This window comes from Thermobia domestica, chromosome 2 (assembly GCF_964235325.1).
Source record: "Thermobia domestica chromosome 2, izTheDome1.hap1.1, whole genome shotgun sequence".
NCBI lineage: Eukaryota > Metazoa > Arthropoda > Insecta > Zygentoma > Lepismatidae > Thermobia > Thermobia domestica.
The window spans coordinates 250,893,424-250,918,033 of NC_137455.1; the positions used below are offsets into that span (position 1 = coordinate 250,893,424).

General features: G+C 35.6%; 1 protein-coding gene across 2 annotated transcripts in view; it reads right to left on the reverse strand.

Moving 5' to 3' along the window:
• The window catches only part of LOC145678447 (uncharacterized), a 132,093-nt gene that overhangs the window by 74,372 nt on the left and 33,111 nt on the right, over nt 1–24,610 (reverse strand). Inside the window, exon 1 of one of the 2 annotated variants that reach the window (XM_081748582.1) lies at nt 15,659–15,833. The exons of the other annotated variant lie outside the window; for it this stretch is intronic. The gene's annotated coding sequence lies outside the window, so the exon portion shown is untranslated. Of the gene's footprint in view, nt 1–15,658; nt 15,834–24,610 lie in introns of those variants that run through there. 2 annotated transcript variants of the gene reach the window in all.

The window sequence follows — 24,610 nt, forward strand, 5'->3', positions numbered from 1 at the left end:
ACAGTTGGAAGGCCCGCACATAAAGTGAATCCAAACATACAACTGAAAGGCCACTATATACACACACCGGAATCATAAAGTAAGTCGAAGAAGAATTTCCTGAGCCTGAGCTACAGGCTATCAAGTTAAGGGTCCATATTTATAGAAAAATGATTCTAAATATAAAGGTAACCAAGGAATTCTGTCGCTTTTTCACACACCAGCTTCGAACATCGATATGTCATCTAAGACTGCCTGGAAGGTCAAAAATAGTCCCTATCGCCATTGACGACCTTGCAATGTCTGAGGATTATGGCGGATGCAATAGTGTTTCTCATCCAAGGCGTACAATAGTGTCCGGGTCAACCATTGCCACGTGGGGCTTTGCGATTCAGAAGTGCTGGCTCCAGAGTTTTGATTTTTTCTTCAATATGGCTCAACTGTTGACGATACACAGTTGTATTGATGCCCTGACCAGCTGGTAGCAGTTCCCGATACACGATGCCGCGAGGAGTCCACCAAACACACAGGACCTCCTTCCGGTGAAGTGCTGGTTTTGGCTGTTTTAGAATCGGTTCATGGGATGCTAAAAAATGATGACGGTGCCGTGGAACTTCAAACAAGACAAACTTCTCATCACATGTTAACACCCTGTCCAAAAATGGCTCCTTTCTCAGATGAGACAGCGGAGAAACACAGGTGTCTGCTCGCGTTGCCTTCTGGCCCAGAGTTAAATCATGTGGGACCCATCGACCCAACGTATAAGTGCTTCCCAACTTGTTGGAGGTGCTGCCGGATAGTTTCTCCACTCACACTGAATTGAAGTCTCAGGTCCCCACATGTTTGGCCACTGTTCGCCTGAATTGCTGGCTGAAGATCTTCATTTTGTACCTATGTTGGTTTTACGGCACGTGGTGCGGCTTCGAGAGTCACGACACCCTCACCAAAGGCCTGTCATATTTTTCGCCTCGCTGCAGTGGCGTTTGACCCCAGTTTGAAATCATACAGCACACACGCCCTTATCGCCCTTTGTGGAGGTCCCATGTTCACTCTGTCCTTACGCAAGTTCACGGTGTAACTGAACTGCAACAACGAGATAGTATGTTCGATATATCCACATCAACAACTGACCTCCGCGTTTTCGCCATTCGCATTCAACTCACGGTGTGAGGGCCAATAGAACACAGATTTCCACAAAAAACAACAGAACTTTGTTGATTACCTTTATAGCTTGTTTGAATTGTTATGTACTTGTTTTTTCTATTACAACATTAATATTATTTTGCATTAAAATCAGAAGGACATTTCACAATAGCCTTTAGAGTCCTGGCACTAAGTGCTCCATTTTTTTGGAACTATTGAAATGTGATGATTGTTGATGCTATCTAATGAACAAGATTAGTAATAAACACAGGTAGGAGGTACACAAATGTTACAAAGCAATTTCTACTACTATGCAAGCTTCAGAATAAAAGCAAAAAAAGTAAAATAAAAAGTAAAAACCAGAAGTGCACATATGTGCACCTATGGACTGAAGATGATAATTAGGTCCAAATACATGTATATAACAAAGTTGCATCTTTTACAACTATGTATTTCTTACGAGGAAAATCTTGATAATTTTGTTTTCAGTATACCAGAGTATTTTGTTTTCGAAATAAATGAGCTTCAACAAAAGAACCGGTTTCAGAATTCAAGTTTTAAAAATATCATAAATATTTAATACAAATAAAACGTAAACATTGAATAATGTATCGGTTTGTGTTTCGATTAAACGATACGATAAAATGACTTTTAATATTTCTCATTTTGTAACTTTTGGATACGCTTCGTAATTGGTTTTTGAGCTTGTTTGTGTACAAAAATTTCAGTGAAAGTTATAAAAGGGTGAAAGATGAAATAATTTCAACTTTTTAAAATATATACTTTAACCTAAGATTTGTTCCAATTCCTAACATAAAATGGGGCGCCGGGGTGCCAGAATGGGGCGCCAGAAAAACTTGTTTGCCCCGGGCGCAATATTTCGTAGATCCGGCCCTGGTTTCACATAGAATTTGCCAGAATACCTATGGAGCTAGATGGTTATTAAATGTAAATTTCTTCAAATATAATCCCGTATGAGACAAAATTCATATTGTCCATAAAAACTCTGATTGCCAGGTTTTATTGGTACTGTCTAAAAATCGAGGCGGGCAAGGCTACCAATACGAGACATTTTGTCGGATTTAATAACACATGTCGCCCCACGAAACATTAAAACTAATAACTACAAAGTACTAAAAAACTCATTTATCGCTTGTTTCCTCGAAAAGGAACATTGTTGAGGCGGGGTGAAACTAACAAACTTTCTTTAGACCGGTATACAACATCGGTTTCCATCTAATTTAATGACCCATACATTTGAACGAAGAAATATGATAGCCGATGTTACCTTTACATTGTTTTAAATTTATTGTTGGGGACCAAACCATCTTGTATTTTTGCCGAAAAAAGAAAAGAGCAGACATCTGAATACACAAAGGGGCGATAACCCATGGCCAGGTAAAACAATCAACAAAGAATGAAGCTGTCCCACATACTGTTTCAAGAGCGCCAATTGGTTGCCCGAGACCTGAGTGATGAGGGACCAAGCATCCATCGGGTGAATGGCATTGGGGGACACAAAAATTTCAAGTCAAACAAAAACTTGTACAGGGCAGAGGGGTGGTAGTGGGGAACTTCAACTCACACAAAGGGTTGACAGGAGACAGAAAGATCGTTAATCAGTGGAAAAAAAGAGAAAGTAGGGCAATCACCTATACATAAGAGGTAAACCGTTGTCATTCATCGTGGGGAAAGGGGAGAAGGGATGTTTATCTGATCACAAGGAAACTGTGAGCATTGAGGGGGGATAGGTAGGGAAGTGATTGACATCTGTCTACGTGAGCATCTCCCTGGTTCATGCAGAACATCTTAGTATCAGGTAATGGGGTGTGTGGTTAAACTGCACATATGTTACCAATCATATAGGATACTTGGTTTCTACGATCAGAGGACTTCCTAATCCAAACGTTTCTCAGTTGAGAGAGAGAGCAGGGCTGGAGGACTGATGACTATATCTACGTTTCTGCAAATGGAAGTTCGTTTCGCAACGAAAAAGATGAAAAATAAATAAATATTCATTTCTTCCTTCCTTTCCTGCACATCTTATTCCTGTTCAAACGTCTTTTAATATTTTCAGAACAATTTTAGTATATTCATCTTTCATAGGATTTTTTTTTCTAAGTTCTCACTCAATGTATTTGTTACCGTTTTTAAAAACTGGTTTAATTTTAGTTACTTTTAGTATAGTAGGGAACATTCCTTGTATAATGCATTCATTAAATAAATAAGATAGGTGTGGTGCTAGTAGCTTGGCACATTGTTTAGTGATTTTTACCGGGATTTCGTCACCTGTGGTTTTATTATCATGTAATTTGTTAAAATTGGGATAGAAATTCGTATTCGGTTATGGGCCTGAAAAACATAGTTTCAGATACTCGTGATGTAGCCGTTTTTAATATTGTGAGGATCTTCTGTGGTATTTGAGGTCCAACTGATTGTCTGAGCAACTTCACTGAAATGTTTATTTAGGGCCTCACAAATGAGTATTGGGTTGCTAGTCAGTGTTCCATTAATATTTAGTTGGATATCATTTGACGATGTTTTTTATTAGTTCAATATTAGATCTTACCAGTTCCCATAAAGCTTTAGATTTACTTTGGGCAGTTGCAATTTTGTGTGAGAAAAAGTCTTGTTTGACATTTCGTATAATTTTCTTGTATTTGCTTACAAATAACTTAATATAAGGTTTCTGCCCTACCAAACTTTGTGTATGTCTAGGAAGTTGGCGTTTTAGTTTACTATATTGTTTGATTTCTGGCGTTATCCACCCTTTATGACTCCTGTTTGAGTTTTTGCGCTTTACTTTCGGAAGCCATTTAGAGGGATATTTGAAAACAATTCAAAGGATTTGTCAATACTGTCTTTCTTAATATATATCTTCCCATTTTTCTTTTTCAAGTAAGTTTAGAAATTTACTAATATTTTTTGCACTATAAGAACTACAGGTAATTGTTTTATTGTTGTGATTAAATTTACTTCCTAGTCTAATTTTCAAAGATTGACACGTATGGTCAGAGAGACTATCAAATATCTGGTATTGAAAGTTTTCGTACTCCATATTCGTAAAGGCGTTATCAATAGCTGTTTGTGTGTGTGAAGTTATTCTTGTTGGTCTTTTAATCATATAATTGATGTTATAAGAATTGATAAGCGACATCACACGATGCTTTTCCGAAGTTTCTTTCAAAAAATCTACGTTGAAATCACCACATATTAATACCTTCTTTTTATGTAATTTATTAATGTTATCGAGCAGATCTTGTAGAGACTGCAAGAATATTTGTTTCGAACCAGGTTGGCTACGGTATATTGTCACAATAATAAAATTTAAAATTTCAAATAACACAGCTGAACATTCGAAGGTAAATACACATGATAATCTACACAAATCAGTTAATTCCATAACCTGATCTTCTATTGAGTTTGCTAAGAAAATAAGAAACCCACCTCGTACATTATCTGTTCTGCAGAAATTACTAATGATCCTATAATTCGGAATTTTTACGTGATTTATATTGTCTTTATTGCACCAATGTTCGGTAATACAAATCACATCTCGTGTCGTTTCTATGGAGCTCATAAGCATCTCCAGGTCGTCTATTTTTGTCGTTATTTCTTGATATTATGCACTAGAATGTTCAAAGATTTGCTGTTGTTTTGGTCATAAGAACTCTTAGGCTCGATGATTCGTTTTCACACTATTGTAGGATGGGATCTTCCACTTTCTTCTTTTCATTTCTGCTGAGTGCGGTCAAGGTTACTACTACTGGTGTGGGTTGATACCCCGCCCCCTGCGATGGGATCTTTTAGAATGTCCTGAGGAGTAGCATTTACGGGAGGAGAGGGAGTAGCTTGTTCTAACAGCAGGTTGTAACTATCAGCTGTATCAGCTGTAACTATCAGTCAATACACTGTTGCAAAGTATATTTCACCCCATTTACTAGTAGTTTGTAATAACGTAAATGTGCAAAACACCCGTCATTTCTTGCTTGCACTAGATGTTTCTTTAGTTCTTCACGAGTTTGTTTCCCTCCATCAGAGAAATGTTCAGTTACTGACACTCCTTGAGATCGAAGTTTTTTCCCCAACCTTAGAATTTCTTTCCCCTACCTCAGAGTTTCTTTTTGAATGAATTGAACTTAACAACAATAGGACGTTTCCCTAATTTACTGCCCATTCTATGCACTCTCTCAATCATATCACTATTGATAACAGTATTATTATCTGGACAGCTTCTGATGAGATCAATGACTTTCAGAGTCAATGCTGGAATTGCCGAACAAGTGCGGAAGGCATTTGTTCCTAGCCCTAAGAAGTCTGTCCGTTGAACTTCCCTAAATCCACAGCATCTAAGATCCTGGGTATGCGATTGAAGTTTTACTTCTACAAAGTGCAATTAGTGCGTAAGTTGGAAAATGATGACAATGTAAAACGATTAGATTTCTGTGAACATTTTATGGTACTAATGGAGGATAATGAACTATCAGGAAAAATAATTTTTAGTGATGAGGTAACATTCCACATTAGTGGAAAAGTGAAGAGGCATAATGTTAGGATTTAGGAGAGGGAGAATACACATGCCATTTTGGAGTTGAGAGAGACTCCCCTAAAGTGAATGTGTTTTGTGCTGTATCTAAACGTCAAATCTACGGACATTTTTCTTTCGAGAGGCCACTGTCACAGGTCCAACTTGTCTTCGCATGCTCATTACTTGGTTATTTCCACAATTGGAAGAAGAAGAAGACAACGACTTTATTTTCCAACAAGATGGAGCACCTTCTCACTAGCATTTACATGTTCGGGAACATCTGAATGAGCGGCTTCCAGGAATATGGATTGGACATGCAAGAAATGATGATAATGTCGTCTGCAAGTGGCCCCCGAGGTCTCCTGACTAAACGGTCTGTGACTTCTTTTTATGGAGTTATATAAAAGATTGTATCAATGTACCCCCATTGCCTCAGAACCTGAATCGTCCGAACTCCACCACGTGCAGGCGAACTTGAGAATTTGAAAGTGGAAATGGTTAAATATAAAGTGGACATAGAGGCCTTGAGTGAAGTGAGATGGCCAGGAAAAGGTGAGATAATGTCGGGAAATTACAAAATATTCTATTCAATGGCGTTAAGGCCGAAAATAGTGTCGCAATAGCAATGGAAAATGAAGTAGCAAGAAATGTAACCAAAGTGGAACGCTGCAGTGACCGATTGATGTTTGTAAAACTAAGTGCAAAACCAGTGAATATTGTGATAATACAAGCGTATATGTCAACGACCGACCATGATGACAATGAAGTAGAAGTAATATATAATGAGATTAGAGACATATTGCATCATGAAGGAAGAGGTAAGGTTACGCCATATTAATGAGAGACTTCAACAGCGTAGTAGGAGAAGTAGCTTCGAATAAAGCAGTGGGACCATTCGGGCTAGTAGAAGAAACAAACGGGGTCAAATGCTTATGGATTTCTGTAGAGAACATGATCTAGTGGTTATGAATACGTGATTTAAGAAAAGAAAAAACAAGCTGTATTGTGGAGAAGTCCAGGAGATAAGACCCGCTACCAAATCTATTACATTCTTGTGAAGCAACATTTAAGGAATAGTGTACAAGACGTGAAGACATTACCGGGAGCCAACATTGATTCGGATCACAATCTCCTGGTGTTGGAAGTGCAAACCTAGTTAAAGTCGATCAAGAAAAATGGGAGGAGAAATCGACAATGAACTCAGAGCAACTAAGAAATATCGACAATGATGTGAAAGAAGAGATTGAAGGAAAATTTTGTGCAATGGGCGATATGGTCGACAATGTAGAAAATAGTTGGGGAAAAGTTAAAGAGTTTCCACTTGAGACACTCCACAATAGCGTTGACAGGATGGAATCAGCACCGAGAAAACCAAGGATACGAAGCGATACTTAAGAAGATGGAGAAACGCAGAAGGGCGAAAAACACGGACATCAAAGAATACAGAAGGGTGAATAATCAATTGAGAAGAGAGACGGACAAAGCGAAAGAAAAGTACATGGAACAGATATATGAAAAAATAATGGAAATTCAATCGCGCGGCAGATAGGATCTGATGTACCAGAAAGCACAAGAATTAATAGGGAGAGCTGACGAATGCATACGCACGTTTGAATCGAAGATCAACAAGGTCACGTAATCACTGAGCATCGAAGAATACTTAGAATTCGAGAGGAATACATAAAAGATCTGTATGGTGAGAAGGACGCCCCGAAGATATTGCGATCGAAGCAGAAAAAGAGGTGGATGATGAAGAAAAAGGACCCATTACATTGAAAAGTAAGATAGTACATGGCATCAAAGACATGTGAAGGAGAAGGGCCACTGAAGATGACGACATACCAGTACATTTGGTCAAGGGATTAGGAGATTATGCAATAAAATACTGACTTTTTAACAAGGTCTACGTGAATGGAGAATGACCAAAGGATTTTTTTGATGTTACAATGTTTGCATTGGCCAAGAAAAAGCAAGCAAATAAGTACAGCGATCACAAAACCATGAGCTTGATTTCCCACACTGGTAAGATCATTGCAAGCATACTGAACAGGCGGCTTTGAAATAAGATAGAAGAGAGTTTAGAAGAAGTTCAATTTGCATTCCGGAAAGGAGAAGGCACCGAAGATGCTATTGGCTTAATGAGAATTATATCAGAAAGAGTTCTTGATGTAAAGGAAGGTTTGTATTTGTGCTTCATCGACTGGCGAAAAGCTTTTGACCGGGTAAACTAGACCAAACTTCTGAAAATACTTAGAAATCGGAATTAACTTAAGAGACCGATGACTCATTCGAAACCTGTACATAGAACAAAAAGTAAAGTTGCGCTTAAATGAAGGAAAGACCAATAATATGGAAGGATGTATTATATAGCCATAATTATTCAATATTTACAGTGAATGTTTAGTGAAGAATGCATTATGGGATCATCAACTAGAACAGGATTGTAGATGTTATGATTATAATAGCTACAACCGAAGAAAGACTACAAAAGATGATAGACAAAATAGTTGACACTGGGAATCAATGGAATGGAAATCAACAACGAAAAGTCGAAAGTCATGAGAATATATCATGGAAACGCGCCCTTACGGGTCAGAATAGAACAAAGAGAACTTGAAGAGGTCGATAATTTCAAGTATCTAAGAGGTGTTGTAAGAAGAAACGCTTACTGCAACAAAGAGACCAAGTCAATGATTGCCATAGCCAAAGAAGCATTCAACAAGAAAAGATCACTCTTAACTAGCAGGCTACGTATTGGACTTAGGAAGAAGTTGATCAAGTGCTATATGTGAAGCATTGAACTGTATGGTTCAGAGACTTGAACATTACGGAAGTTACAGAAGAAATATTTAGAAAACTTCGAAATGTAGTGCTGCAAGAAAATAGAGAAGGTAAAATGGACAGAGAGAGCAACAAACGAAGATAATTTAAAACGGATATGATAGAAAAAGACATTTCTATTCAGTATTCTTCGCAGGAAGGTCAATTGGATTGGACACATCTAGCGAAGAAATTGTCTTCATCATATCTCCATAGAAGGAAAGATGGAAGTGAAGTGAGGAATAGGAAGAAGAAGAAGAAGAACAAAACTGATCGATGATTTGAAAAATAGAAGAAAATATTGGGAGTTAAAAGAGTTAGCTGAAGTTCAAGAAACGCGGAAGAAATATTTCCAGGCCCAAATCTAAAATTGAAAAAAAAAGAAACTCATTAGCTCCAGGACCTGCGGAAAGGCAAAATACTTAATAATAATAATAAACCGTATAATCTACATGATGAAGAGGAAAACATAGTACGCAAGGATGACAAAGACTTTTCAATGCTTGAAGACACTAGAAGGAAGCGATATCGGAGATGAGGGGTGAAAAGATAAAAGAGAGAGATAATATCCTAAAAGATTTCTTGAAGATGAAAATAATACCTTTGGCTGACAAATCCAACCCAAAAAGATGTTAAAACTTCGAAATCAGTTTCATATCGCATACAACACATCGAATTCTGAACAGAAGGATATATGAAGGGATAAAAATGGAAGCTATGAAGGAACAATTTTAGTTTAGAAGAGACAAGAACACAAGAGTTCCTATTCGTTTATTAAGAATTATTGGTTTATTTTTTCCGAAAGTGGAAAATAGATCTACATGTTTATTGATCAACTGTAAAATAGTTTTTGACCGAGAACTAGAAATTGTTGATTGGAATTTTAAAGAAGGTGAAGATGGAATGGAAGAATAGATGACCCATAAAAAAATGTTACATATTTATGAACCAATCAGTATCAGAATAGGGAAAGAAGTTCTACAGGGATGTTGTTTCTCTCCAGTGTTATTTCTTATCTATCCAGGATAAAAAGTGAAGGAGATGGGAGTTAAGGTAGGAGGTACAAGGATTAAGTGTATACGGTTTACAGATGATACAGCACTCCTTTAGTGCAGTAAATGAAGCTCAAATTTTAATGAAGAAAGGAACAAATTAGTAACAAGCTGAAAATTGGTATAGATATTGGGAATAATGTTCTAAACAACATACTAAAAGTCCCCTGAAATCCCAGGTGACCTTCGCCGCCATATAGGAAAATGGCGGTCGGAAGTGTCAAAGGAACAATATCCAGATAAAAATAGCAATATCTTCGTTATGGTTGAACATAAAAAGATAAACTTAGTGTCGTTTTATGGAACATAGATAACACAATATTTTTAAATGGAAACAATTTTTCATAAAACGCATACTTTTAGAAATATTTAGCTCTAAATTCCAAAATTCTGAAAACTACCGTCAAACTGATTTAAAATTTTATGAAGCTTAGGATGTAATTATTAACAAGTTAAAATTTGACATAGATGTTGATAAAGATTATTTAAATGACACTAAAATCCCACAACTTCTTCGTTCACCATATTGGAAAATGTACAAATGTCCGAAGTAATTGAAAGATAATATTTTGTTAAGTGAAATACAAAATCTGGACCGGACTAAATATTTGAGAAACTGTAAATGCAGTCGATCCGAAGCCAATGGGGATCAATGATGGTGCAAGTGGCACGACATTATTACGTGTTTAAGGGTGTCCTGCGCCATCTTGGAATCAACTTGTTTATTTTAAATGGTAACATGGTCGTGTGACATATTAAACAACATCCTCGTTCGAAGAAAAGCCCAATGGTAAGGTTATTTCTCCCAAACCTATAACTGTTTTGAAGTTGTGAATAGATTTAGGATACTAAGACTACCCATGGCTTTGGATTGATTATATTAACAAAAGAAACACTGACCAAAGCTTAAAACACACTTTATTTTAAATTATAATAACGGTTTCGGATATCTAACATATCCTTCTTCAGACAATATCGAAAATAAATGAAAATACAGGCATATATATAGTCATTGTTGTCTAAACATTTAAATTCTTTTAACAGATATATATAATTATTGTTGTACTTTTTTCCTATTTGCTGAGGCATTCAGCCAATCCCGTAAGTCTTCTTGTTCACTTTCCAACTGTCACGTTCCGCCATTTTTGTTTCTTATAAGGGCCTTTTTTTATTTTCTTCTTGTCTATGCTATCCAAACTTCCTTGCCATAATTCATTATCCCAGGTTTTCATTGATGGAACCTTGGATGCTGCACAATATGGTGATATGCTTCAAAACACTGTTATGCCACTTTTGTTGAAAGAGGAAGGGTGATTTCATCAATATTGCCAACAAGATGGGGCACCGCGGCATTATGGTCTTAATGTAATCGATGGTTCAATGAACACTTTGCCAGTTGTTTGGTAGGTCAACATGGACCAGTTGAGTGGCCAGCAAGGTCCCCGACCTACCTCCTTTGGATTTCTATTTTTGGGGGCACTTTAAAGCTATTTTCTACCAGTGTAAAATTATTGACATTGATTACCTGAAAAGGAGAATCATTACTGTCTGTGAACAAACATCACCAACTATGTTTCAAAGAGTGCACAAGCACTGTGTCTCAAGGTTAAGGATATGCATAGAACAGAACGGTGAGCATGCTGAACATGTCATGTGATTGTAATTGTCTCATGTGTGTTAGCTCTCTCTTTTTCTGGTTATTAAAGAATACGTAATATGAGATGTTACAAAGCTTGCTTTTTGCTTTATCTTTATCCTTCAATTAAAAACTTCGCACAACACATTTCACAGCATTTCACATATAACATATCCTAAATCGATTCACAACTTCAAAACAGTTGTAGGTTTTGGAGAAATAACCTTACCATTGGGCTTTTCTTCGAACGGGGATGTTGTTTAATATGTCACACGACCATGTTACCATTTAAAATAAACAAGTTGATTCCAAGATGGCGCAGGACAACCTTAAACATGTAATAATTTTTTGTCCCTTGCACCACCATTTATCCCCATTGGCTTCTGATCAACTGCATTTACAGTTTCTCAAATATTTAGTCCGGTCCAGATTTTGTATTTCACTTAACAAAATATTATCTTTCAATTGCTTCGGACATTTGTACACTTTCCAATATGGTGAACGAAGAAGTTGTGGGATTTTAGTATGTCATTTAAATGATCTTTATCAACATCTATGTCAAATTTAACTTGTTAATAATTACATCCTAAGTTTAATAAAAATTTTAATTAGTTTGACGGTAGTTTTCGGAATTTTAGTATTTAGAGCTAAATATTTCTAAAAGTATGCGTTTTATGAAAAATTGTTTCCATTTAAAAATATTGTGTTATCTATGTTCTATAAAATGACACTAAGTTTATCTTTTTATGTTCAACCATAACGAAGATATTGCTATTTTTATCTGGATATTGTTCCTTTGACACTTCCGGCCGCCATTTTCCAATATGGCGGCGAAGGTCACTTGGGATTTCAGGGGACTTTTAGTATGTTGTTTTAAACATCATTCTCAACATCTGTACCAATTTTCAACTTGTTACTAATTTGTTCTTTACTTTTTGCTCATTTGACTGCACTACCTGTGGAATATGAAAGGAAAATTAATTAGATGTTGCCCTATTTGAATAAAAGTTGCAAAGAATAAGATGTGAAAATAAAAGCTTGAGAAAGGTAATACAATTGTGATTTGAGGGATGTGTTGTTTGTCAAAAATTAAAGCAAGAAAGTAAAAGAATAGCAGGTGACCAGTTTTTGGTATTTATGCAGATTTTTTAATGTATAAACGTATTATGTAAACGTAAAAGGAAGCATAGAGGAATGGCTGAAAAGAATTTTGGAGAAAGAAAATTATATTTTAGGTTCTGAATGTAGAGTAAGAGCAAGACTTGGCAAAAATTTTCTTCTGGAGTGATGTACTGTAGTATCAGAATCGGACTGTCATTGAGTTATTTCACTTTATATGGAGATTGCAACTACTTACAAGTTAGTAGGATTTATCAGCCATCTCTATCAGAGATATTTCTTACATAAGTGCAGCTTTTACGAATAATTTCATGCTATAATCATAAATATATGTATCATCCAAACATAGTGGAGAAGGCACTGATAGTTAAATTAATTTAGATACTATAATTTCTAGTTGATAATAGTGACAAATGAAATGTCACAAGACATAGTAATTTCCCTCGAAGTTTTCGTTTTGATTCATTACATTTTCGACGTGCCCAAAATTGAAATCCTTGCATTTCTTGTACCGAGAAAGTTACGCTTATCAGAATAAAAAGTTATCCGATGAGTAGACTGTGTGCTTATGCTTAGGTTTCCTCGGATTATCTCATTTTTTCTTACTTTCTTTTATACGTATTCATTTATCAACGTCTATTTTATCCTAAAGTATAGCTAGAGCAGAAACTTTTGCACAAGGTTTACTTTCTACTCAGTGATAAATGGTAAACAGTTTGCTTTTATAACTATCCCGATATTCAACAGAATACTTCAGACAAGGGCGCCCATTAGGGCGAGATCCCCTCTAAAGGACTTTGTACTTCGGAAGATCGAAAACTCAATATAATCTTTAGAATAGTTACAGCAAAATTTGAAAGGCATAAACTAGAACTAGAGATTTCCTTTGCGATAACTAAAGTTGAACCGAACGCGATGTATTTTTGTGTTTGGTGATTTATTCTTAAACTCTCTACGAGAATATGAACTCGGCAACTAAGGGTTTTGAATAAGATCTGCTGCTAGTGACTTTTTCCCTTAGATTTGGTGATTTCCGTGAAGGTGATCTATTACTTATGATCCATGACATGGTAGACAAGATAAAACAACCAAGAGTGGTTCTACTTATGCGTTAATTATGAAGTAACGTACTTTAAATAATTGAGGGAGAGCAGTTGGAATCGAAATGAGTGGTGATTGTCCGTGCACCTGGTGAGGTGCAATTCAAGACCAGGCCAATTCAGACTGTGTCTGGGCCATTTTCATCATTACTTAGTGCTTTGCAGGCCAATTCAAATAGTTTCATTTGGGCCACAATTTTATTATAGTGGCTCTTAGTGACTCTTTCAATATTATTATGTCTTAACAGAGGACTTGGCTCATTGCCGCCTCATTAATTATACCATTTATGGTTTTAGAGAAAGAAAGAATTAATCGAACTTCATGACTTACACTTCGTGCATCAACATGAGCAAAGTGACTAGGTGAAGCTATTTGAGAAACTTAGGGATAAACAGGATCAACCACAAGAGGAATTTGCTGACATTTTCAATGAAGTACAAGAGATTTGTGATTCCCTTGGCACTTTAGTGCAACTTCCAAGAAAAGTTGGAAAGCAGACACACCGTTCAAACATTCGGACTTCCTCTCTTTGTGATTATTTCAGAATCTCGTCATTAGGTACATAGCTGGACTCTCAAAACTGCAGATAGCAATCAGGTGCCACTCAAAGCAAGCATTTTGCATCCTCCTTCCATGCAAAACATTGATAAGTTACAGTGCTTTAACGAGGTTAGAAAACTAGAAAGCTTTCACGACCTTGGAAAACTTGAAGCAGAAGCCAGATCGTGGTACGACATATCGAAAGGGAGAAAAGATCGAAAATGTTGATACCTGCTGTTTGCTGGCAGTTGGCAGATATCATGTTCTTTCCATCAGTGCAAAAAGCACTGATAAACTACGTAACCATTCCACCTACAACGTGCACTGTAGAGAGATCATTTAGTAGGCCTACTCTCTGTCGAGTAAAAACATGGCTTAGGTACACCATGACTGAAAAGCTACTTTCCAGCCTATGTATCCTAAGTGTACACAGAGAAAAACTTAAGGAAATTAATCTGGAAGAAAAAGCTCTCACCAGATTTGGTAAAAAAAAAAAAAAAAAAAGAAACGTTCGTTTTGCGTTCTCTGAAAACTATTAGTTTCACGTATGAAAAAAGCACATATGTGATTTTCTTTACTAAGAAATGAGAAGTGTCGTACAATTTCGAACATTTTTACGAGCAAATTAATGAAAATGATTTTGTCGATTAATCATTATACAGATTAAAGTGAAAAGGTAGGTTTAATTATGTTACAGTTCATAAGTAATTATGAATAAGTAATCAAGTATTTAATGTGTGTATTAACATTAAATAAGTCCAAGTTAAGTGTTCAGTTCTCGAAAGAGAGAAGATACATTAACTCAAAAGCTAAATTTATTATCAAACTGAGTTACAATATAAGGGTAGGTCTCATGGAATTACAACAAACAAGATAATTTAACTTATTTATATCGTATTTGTAAAATATATCCTCTTTCTATGAAGGTAATTTTAATCCCCACCCAAAAACGTACATGTAAAAGAAACAAGTCAACTTTTCGTCAGGACTCTGTTTAGTTATCTGAAAAACTGAAATGTAGAAACTATGTCAAGTTCCTTGCCTACACGTTGTTAGCAGTGTTTTAACAACCACAGAAAAATATTGAGGGTTTTGATAAATTTCCAGACCAAATTTGGCAAGTCTTCAAGGCAGGGTCTCAATATTGCTAAGTTCTTTAATGACAACTTGCCAAGTTTGGTCTGAAAATTTATCAAATCCCTCAATATTTGTTTCTGATTATCAAAACACTGCTAACAACGTGTAGGCAAGGAACTTGGCATAACTTGTAGATTTCAGTTTTTTAGTTGAAAAAAAGTCCTGACAAGAAGTTGGCTTATTTGTTTTACATGTATGTGTTGCTGGGATTTCATAACTTTTTTCTTCAGATACTTATAAATACAGGTATATAAGTAAATAGTCATTAATGTATTCACAAACTGCCTATACTCCGTACCTTTCCAAACCGAACCATATCATCTATAAACTGTAAAAACTGATTTTTTTTTAGTAAACTATAGAAAAGTGTCGCTTATACTTCCCCCCTCTGGAAACCACAACATGGGCGCCCTTGGCTTCAGATGCTTCTCGGCAAATTGCGGAAATTCATGTATCCAACTGATAGTAGCGAAAATGTTTACTTTACATGTACACAAATTTTCACAAATTTATATGAATGATTTATCAATATAAGTGCAGAGCAATTGAAAATATAATGTAAAATTATCAGGAATTACCACATCAAACCATAAACCAACTAACCTTGAGTGACTAGTAATTTAACTTGAAATTCCTCGATGTGCAGTCTTATTTCTGATGTTATACAAAAACGGATGATGCCTATATTTAACCGTGAGGTAATAAAACAAAACAATTTAATTCTTAAAACTTCCTACATTGTGTTCAATTCAGTAACAAATAGAACCAATTGTTGATCTTCCTGATGTAATGTTACCAGGTAATGTAAAAAAAAATAGTATTGCCTAGGACCCGTAGGTACTTCAACAATTAGGATGTTTAGTTCTGTTTATTGTAAAATTTCACAAATTCAAATACATATTTCTGTTCAGTTATCAGAAAACACGTCACTAGAGATCCAAAAATGCAGGCTTTCTTGAGACAAAGGATTTTTTTGAATGGATAATGCCGTTTTGAGGGGGAAATATTCGCTTTTTATTGTTTTTAATATCATTATTAGGCCTACCGCTCACTGGGAACATTCGCTCCAGCAACTATCTTGTTGCCCTGGGTAATGCATTGAGTCTTATGGAAGTCCGCTCACTGCGGCGACGGCGACAGAAAATTTGCCGAGATACCTCCAAGCAGAGAGATTTTAAAAAAATGTTTTCTACAATATTTTTTTCACAACAGCGTGTTCCGCGTGCAGCGCGTGAAAAGAAGTGTTTGCAATGGAAGCTGTCTTTAATTAGCTATGAAAACAATGAAAACTTAATTGAGGAAATAGCGTAACCCCCAGTGTTATGTAAAATAGTTTCGAGGCAAAAATAGAGATTCTTAATTTGCTACGCAAAATTAAATTCTCTGTGTTGTTTGCCCAGAACATTCAACCTACAGGCCCTTCCTATGGTAACCTCCCTTCCCCTTGCCTCAGAATCCTTCACAGTCAGCCTTCCCACCTGTACCTTCACCGCCCATACGGTATCAAAGGTTACCTCAATACTGTCAATATCCATTTCCAAATAGCGAATTTGCAAACACTTCGGTGTTAGCCTCCTGGTAGTATGGTAGGATCAGCCCGTAGTGGAGATCCCTGCAATCCAGTGAGCCCAAGCAGTAATCTTTCAGAACAATGCTTTCAGTCTTTATTGCCGAAACTGATTCTGATATTCTTAATTTAGACTGACTTCTGAGTATCATTCCATTTTCATATCTTAAAGTAGTTGCACAGAAGATGGTGGACAAAATAGTTGAATGTTCTGGGAAACGTTATGGAATGGAAATCAACATCGAAAAATCGAAAGTCCTGAGAACATTCCGTAGAAACACGCCCTTACGGATCAGAGTAGAAAGAGAACTTGAAGAGGTTGATCATTTCAAGTATCTGGGAAGAATTTTCACGAGAGACGCTTTCTATACGCGAGATCAAGTCAAGAATAGCCATAGTCAAAGAAGCATTTAACAAGAAAAGATCAGTCTTAACTAGCAGGCTTAATATTGGGCTAAGCAAGAAATTGATCAAGTGCTATATTTGGAACATTGGACTGTATGGTTCAGACTTGGACATTATGGAAGCTAGACAATAAATATTTAGAGAACTTCGAAACGTAGTGTTGGAGGAAGATGGAGGAGATAAAAGAGACAGGCAGACTAACAAACGAAGAAATTTTAAAACGGATATGTGAGAAGAGGAGGCTTCTAGTCAGCATCTGTCGTAGGAAGACCAGCTGGATTGGACACATCTTGCGAAGAAATTGTCTTCATCATACCGCCATAGAAGGGAAGATGGAAGGAAACCGAGGAATAGAAAGAAGATGAGCAGAACTGATCGATGATTTGAAAAGTAGAAGAAAATATTACACGTTAAAAGAGGAAGCTGAAGATCGAGAAGCATGAAAGAAACATTTCCAGGCCTAAATCTAAAATTGAAAATTGAAAAGGAAAAATCTCATTAGTCCTAGGATATGCCAAAATGCAGAATACTTAATAGTAATAAAGTAGTTACATTCATATAAATTTAGAAGCAAGAAAAGATGCACAAATGGTAACTTCAAAAATATATTTTGTATCAGTTTTCAAAATTAATGTTATTAATAACTAATTGTTATATAACTTCTTTTTACGCAAAGTGTTGTTGAGCAACATGTTTGAATGTCTTTGATGTTTTATTTACTTTGAGAAATGTGTATCTAAGTATGACTATTCCACACTATTTTTTTAAATTGGTTTATTTTCAATTAAAAAAATCTCATAATTTAAGTCGGTGATGGGCGAAAGTTTTTAGGAGAAGGCCGAAGGAAAATAAAACTTTAAGCGGGCTAATATAATAGGGTCTATACATTAAAATTAACAATGATACATTTTACAACATTCGTGTAATACCAAGCACTATTAATTATTGAAACATTATAGAGGAGAATGTGATGAATGAAACTCTGTATATGTTCTAAAAGTTTCTCATAATATGGTTAGAACTGGGATGCACTGATTCTCAGTAGTCTTTCACGGATAAAATCTTTCAGGGAGCCGCGTCTGGCCTGAGAACTGTAGTTTGCACATCACTAATTTTGATAATCATTAATAAAACGGCAAAAATTACAATAAATTGTTTTCGTTTCATTATCTACATAAAAATTGTGTACTAGTTAAATAACGTTTAGGGTCACGTTCGAAAAGCTGCCGTGAAATGACCCTATAGTTAAACACCGTAACATTTGTAATTTAAAATACTGAGAAATTTGTACGATTTTAGTAATTATTTCCACCGCAAAGAAAAATGTTGTACCAGTAAAATAATGTGAGGCAAATACTTTTACAAAGCCCTTTTCCCGCCAATTTGTAGAAAGGCCTTGAGTTTTATTCTAGTTCTACAAAACTCTTTGTGATACAAAAAGATACAAAAAATACTACAAAATTCCGAGTATATTATACTTTTAAATGAAAATTAAATGAAACGTTTGAGTTTTATTATGTCCCACAGTTATGTCGAGTAGGCTAAAGGAGTGGGTGATGATGAGAATGAACGAAATGGTTGGATGAAGAAAGTGGGAGGAAACTAGAAAATCCTTGGAAAACCCTTGCACACAGTGCTTGTTCACCACAAACTCTACTTGGCGCGAGCTGGGATGGAACTAGGGACCCTCAAATGTAATCACGTTCATTCTACAGTAGCTAAAGAATTTCGAGGGGTAATTGCGTAAATCACTATATAGTGTGTAAGATTTTTCCTTCAGCAATTTCTCGCTGTATATGAGATCCACGTAGTATTTGTTTCTCGTGTTGCCTAACTTCAAACGGACAAACAAGAAAATATAGGCATAAACAAAGCAATAAATTCTAAATCATTCCTGTTTCTGTATAAAATTACGCTTAGGCTGACGTGGAGTAATTTTGGAACGGGCAATTATGCTTTTAGTAATGTAGGTGGTTTTACCAGGATCCAAATGCAATAAAAATAACCACATTAGCTATTACAATAAAGTATATGATTTACCAAGAGTGCTATAATTTCTTCCTCTTCTTATGCTATGGGGCAGTTATGCTAAATAAGTGGGGAAATTATAGCAGCGTTCTCTTTTAGCAAGAATATAAAATTTGAAGAGGAAAATGTGTAAACACAGTACCACTGTAACTCTGTTTAAGGTATGCTGAATTGCATCTTTCTAAATATCTGCAACAAAGAGACTTACATTACAGCTTAAGAACTTGTTTTCTAATGTTGATGTAGTGAAGTGTATTTTCTTGCCCACTTACCTTAAAGCACATTAACTATTTAAAATAGAAGACGATGAAAGGTCAGAAAAAATGTATAGATGGGTTTTTAGGTGTAACTATGATCTTTTCCCAATAGATTGAGAAATCGCTAATTACGTTATGCCTTTAGTAAGCCTCTTAACAGTAGCTGACAGTATAGGCTATTTAAATCTTTCAAGATATGCAGGTACTGTAAATGTTTAAAATAATTCGAGGCCTAAGAATCTTACGCCTATATGTGAGTTTTCAGAATTAAACTGTTCTTATTTGTTGCTATAGAATATATATACAGGGTGCGTACACAAACTTTCAAGGCTGGTCTCAGAATGACAAATGTATTACAGATTTTTGTACAGCGAACTAAAAGTCTTCGAAATATGACCCTTGGGCATCAACACATCACTGGCAGCATGTTTTCCATTGTTTATAGGCTTCCTGAAAGTCTTCGCGCGCAACGTTGTGAAGGGAACTCGTCGAAGCCGCCTGGATCGCTGGAATCGTGTCGAATAGCTTCCCTTTCAGGTCCTTCTTGATTCGAGGGAACAAATAAAAGTCGCTGGGAGCGAGATCGGGGCTGTAGGGTGGATGCGGCAGTGTTGCCACGTTGAAAGGTGCCAAAACTTCTGCGGCGGCGAGCGATGTGTGAGAGGGCGCATTAAGATCTGTAAATGAACAAATATAAAATTAAAGTAGAAAGAATATGTAATAGAAAGGTTTCAAACGAAGGAATCTTGCAAGTATTTGATTTTACGAACCAGGTACTTCAAGTAACAAATAGTTATCGTTTTATTTGGTGCCGAAACCCGGGATTTTGTGATAACCTTGAAGCAGGAATAAAGGTTTCCAAAAACAATTTTAAATTTGTGTGATTCATTTTGTGAAAAGAAAAACGTAGTACAAATTACTAAGTAACGGAAAAAGAATTTATTACAATATGTATACATCCGATCAATTAACAAGAGCTTCCGAGTAAAGTAGTCAGAGAACTACCGTTGAAACAAAAAACGTTACGGACAAGACTCTGTTTCAATCCTTTATGAAAGAGATGAGTCCAATTTCAAAGCATGGACAGCAAAATGCAAACTGAATGTACAGAAATGGCTAATATGAAAAAGACGTTTCACGAGAACGTAAAACCCGTAAAAGGTGTATTGGATGTGTTAGACCAAAGGATAAATAATAATCAGAGTCAAATAGTGGAATTGAGACAAGTGGAAAGTATAAAGAGCAAGTTACAGAACAGTGCACTTGTCCAAACTCCTCTGATGCACACCAATGATCCAACAGAAGATAGGCAAGAGGGAAATCTAATGTATACTGGAAATGAAAACGAATCCGATGGAAGGAACATGATCGAACGATGTGATGACAGATGCAATACAAATGTCTATCATCCATCCGTATTTTTAAATGTTGGTTCTCGTTCTGAAGGCGAGCAGGAAGGCCAAGTGAAGACAACCGGATGCCGATCCAGATATATAAAATCTAGTGAAGTAAGATCTTTAACAAAATATAGTGGTTGAGTAGACGACATACCGTCAAGTACGTTTTTACAAAAGTTCGAAGAACAGTATGAATTAGTAGGCATAAACAAAAGTAAATATTTGAAAAAATTACCACATATTTTAGAGCCACCTTGTTTGGGATGGTTCAATGCAATAAAGAGTTCCTTGCACAAATATGAAGATTTCAAACGTACTCTCTTAAGAAACTTTGAAAATGACTTTATACTTGCCAATCGGGATGCTTATGTTAGAAACCATAAATTTGACATACGAGTAGACAAAAACATTACGGAATTTATCGTTGCCGCCTATAATAATTTTAAAATGTTAAATACTCAGCAATGAGATCCTAGGATCACTGCGTCTATCGCATTTTATTGCCATATAAATTGCAGCAAACGCAACGTTCAGCTCAGTGTATTACTTTCAGTCATATGTTATTAATAGTTCAAAGTTGTGAGAACAATTCGATGACTCAAAGTACTACAAATCGGAATTTTCAAAGCAACCCCGTAGCTAAGAGTACTAGTGACTTCCCTATACGGAACACCAGTATTAGTGGCACTAGTAACCGGCAAGATAGGAACAATTCCAGTTTTAGAAGCAATGGTAGTCGGGATGGTTGTACAAATACAGGTAATGATTACAATGTACGAAATAACCGTTTCCATAGAAACTTTAGTTCTCGTAATAATTATAACCAAGGTCGTAGCACAGATATCAGGAGTTACACTAACGGTTCAAGAAGAAATGCAGAAACCAACTACTGTCCTAATGCTACTCGCGAATGTGTTGTTCAATGTAATTCTTCAGATTTAAGCCAAGATATATCTTCAAAACTAGATTCAGCTGAGTGGAATCTGGTAAAAACCATGCCAGCTAAACACATATGTAGTAAGTTTCCCAATGAAATGAATCAATACCTAATTCTGAAACAGTGTAAAAGAAAAAGATATACAGGTCCTCAGAAAAATACTTTTTTCAATGAACTATCAAAACACTTTTCTTATTATGATTCAATTGCTGTAGAAATGACTAATTGGAAAACATGAGAAGAATGAAAAAATAATAAAGCAGAAGCTAGTCGTATGTCATATGGAAAATATGAAGAAAAAAGAACGAAAAGTGGAAAATCTCAAATTATTGGATCGAATCCGTTATCTCAAAGAAAATTATACTCAAAAGAAACAGGTAATATGGAAATGTCCTCATATAATAAACAGTCAACCAAAGTACTCACTAGAGATTTAGGCACTGAACATAAGAGAGATGACAAAAATACTGAGAGAAAATTTTATCACAAGGAGGTAGCCATTCAAGAAGGTAAAGAAAATATAGGTGCTAATAAAGAAAGTGCAAATTTATTGAATGTACAACTAAACAAGGGATCCAATATCACAAATGTGTATCTACCATGAATCAAAATGATTCACATAATCCACAGAACAATAAGAAAAACACGAAAGATAATTCTGGAGATTCAATTCCTGAAGATCAAGCCAACACAAACAAAAATATAGTTCAAGTATCGGGCAGTGTATATTCTAAGATAGAACTTCCATTCTTACATATTTCACGCGCTGAAACCAACCATCCAAAAGTAGGTGCACTTAAGGATGAAGCTGGAAACAGACACATTATGAAACCAGCAATTGACAAACAAAAGAATCACGAAAGTAAAATAAATCAAAAGAGGGAAAGAAATAAAACGCTAATTAATTCACATAATGAGGAAAGTAACAAACAAGATATAACTAAAACTGTGAAAAGTGATAACGAAGTACATTCTGGGAAATCCCTCGGGTTGCGTAAAATTGATGAACTAAATAAATGGTCTCCTTCGAAAGATATAAGAAACAGATGGATGGAAATCGTCGAAAACATTATTACAGAATAGAATGTGCTTCTGAATACGAATATCCTGTGTGAAGCTTAAAATTGGATGCTTGATAAATAATTCGTCAACCGTAGTCAAGAATTTACCATGTGTTTCTTTAGAATATATTTATTTAATTTTACTTTAATGGTAAAATATTTAACACAACAAATAAGTATTTTTAAAAAAATATGCTATCATTTTAATTTTTAAATATTTATTGCTTTTCTTGACTTATTGTTATCACGAAAATTTTCTAATCCTTTCCTATTACGTCTGAACAATGATTTAGTTACTACCACAATTTAACAAAAGATTGTATTTTATTAATTTACTTTCTCTGTGGCCATAAATTGTAAATAATGTATAAAACATTAGCTTGTACACCCAACCACAAAAGTATCTCCCCCTAAGTGCTCTAATTCCATTACTTGGGGTCCAGGTAATTTGCAATTGTGAGAACGGCTAGACAGATGCAACCCAACTTACACGTAACTTTTCTCGGCACTGACAGCAGTTGGTATCCCTGATCCAGATGTTTATCCAGGTAAAATTGTAAGGTAGGTGACTAACGAAACACCATTCTAAGATGAATCTCTATGGTTCGAATCGTGTTTTCCAAAGAACACCATATATTTATCTTAATATTGCTGTGTATGTAATTTATTATTTCTTTATATACTGTATGTTTAGAGGAATAAAAATGCTGACCACACATAAATCAGAAAATGCTTGAAAGTAGCTGAAAATATCAAATCTAGAACAACTGCTGGAAATAAGATAGTAAATGATTGCCTTCTTTGAGAGACCTTCTCCAATCCTCCTCACTCCAACATCTTTTTCCCTCCGGAGGAGAGAAGATCTTGCTTGTCACACTGAGTATGTATTGAAATTGAAATTGAAACATTTGAAAAAGTTAGGACCTGACCGGGATTTGAACATGGATACCCCGAATAGAAGTTCAATGCGCTAACCACTTACCTACCGCGTCACTTCATCTTCCATCTAAACTATTAGCTAGTTAAAAGCATTGCATGTAAGACTATACGCAAAATACTCGTACTAATACTCGTATAAGGAGACGTTCCTTATGAGTGTCACAATGACTTACTCGAGGCTTCCTTCTTTAACTCAAAAATGAGTGATATAGACCTTCGTCAATGAGGAAAATATCACGAAACGTTCTTTAAGATGAGGCTACCTCATCGTTTTTAATTGGTCCCGATTTACATTACTGCAGTTCTTCTTCACCGTAACTTCTAATTTCTACAGAAGTAAATCCGGCAGACATTATTTTCGCATTCTTTGAATTGCATCAACACATGTAGAAATAGTATGTGCTATGTTTATCTAACATAACTACTAATTTATTTTCTTATCTTTGTATGAGGAATTGATGGCAAAATGTAAAAGCAGAGAACTGCCATTTCAATTCCCCGGGTTCGAATCCCGGCGTGACATTTATTTTTTCTTTATTGGAAGGTATTGTTTACGTAATTGATATTATTATTATTATTATTATTATTATTATTATTATTATTATTATTATTATTATTATTATTATTATTATGCGTATAATTGTATGAATTTCGATGGCAACTGTCGCCGAATATTAGAAAGTGAATATGGAAGAACTATGAAACAAAGTAAATAGATGCGCGTAATTTTATTATAAAATTATATGGCGAACGCATTTTATCTTATCCGAAATGGCTAAAGGAGCACTCTGTTGATCAAATTAAAAGGACTCAACGATTTACTCCTCTATAAGGAAACGTTGCTTATGAGAGTGTCACAATAACTTACTCGATATTTCTTTCTTTAAACAAAAAAAAAAAAAAAAGACATATAGACGTTCCTCAATGAGGAACATATCACGAAACGTTCTTCAAGTTAAGGCTA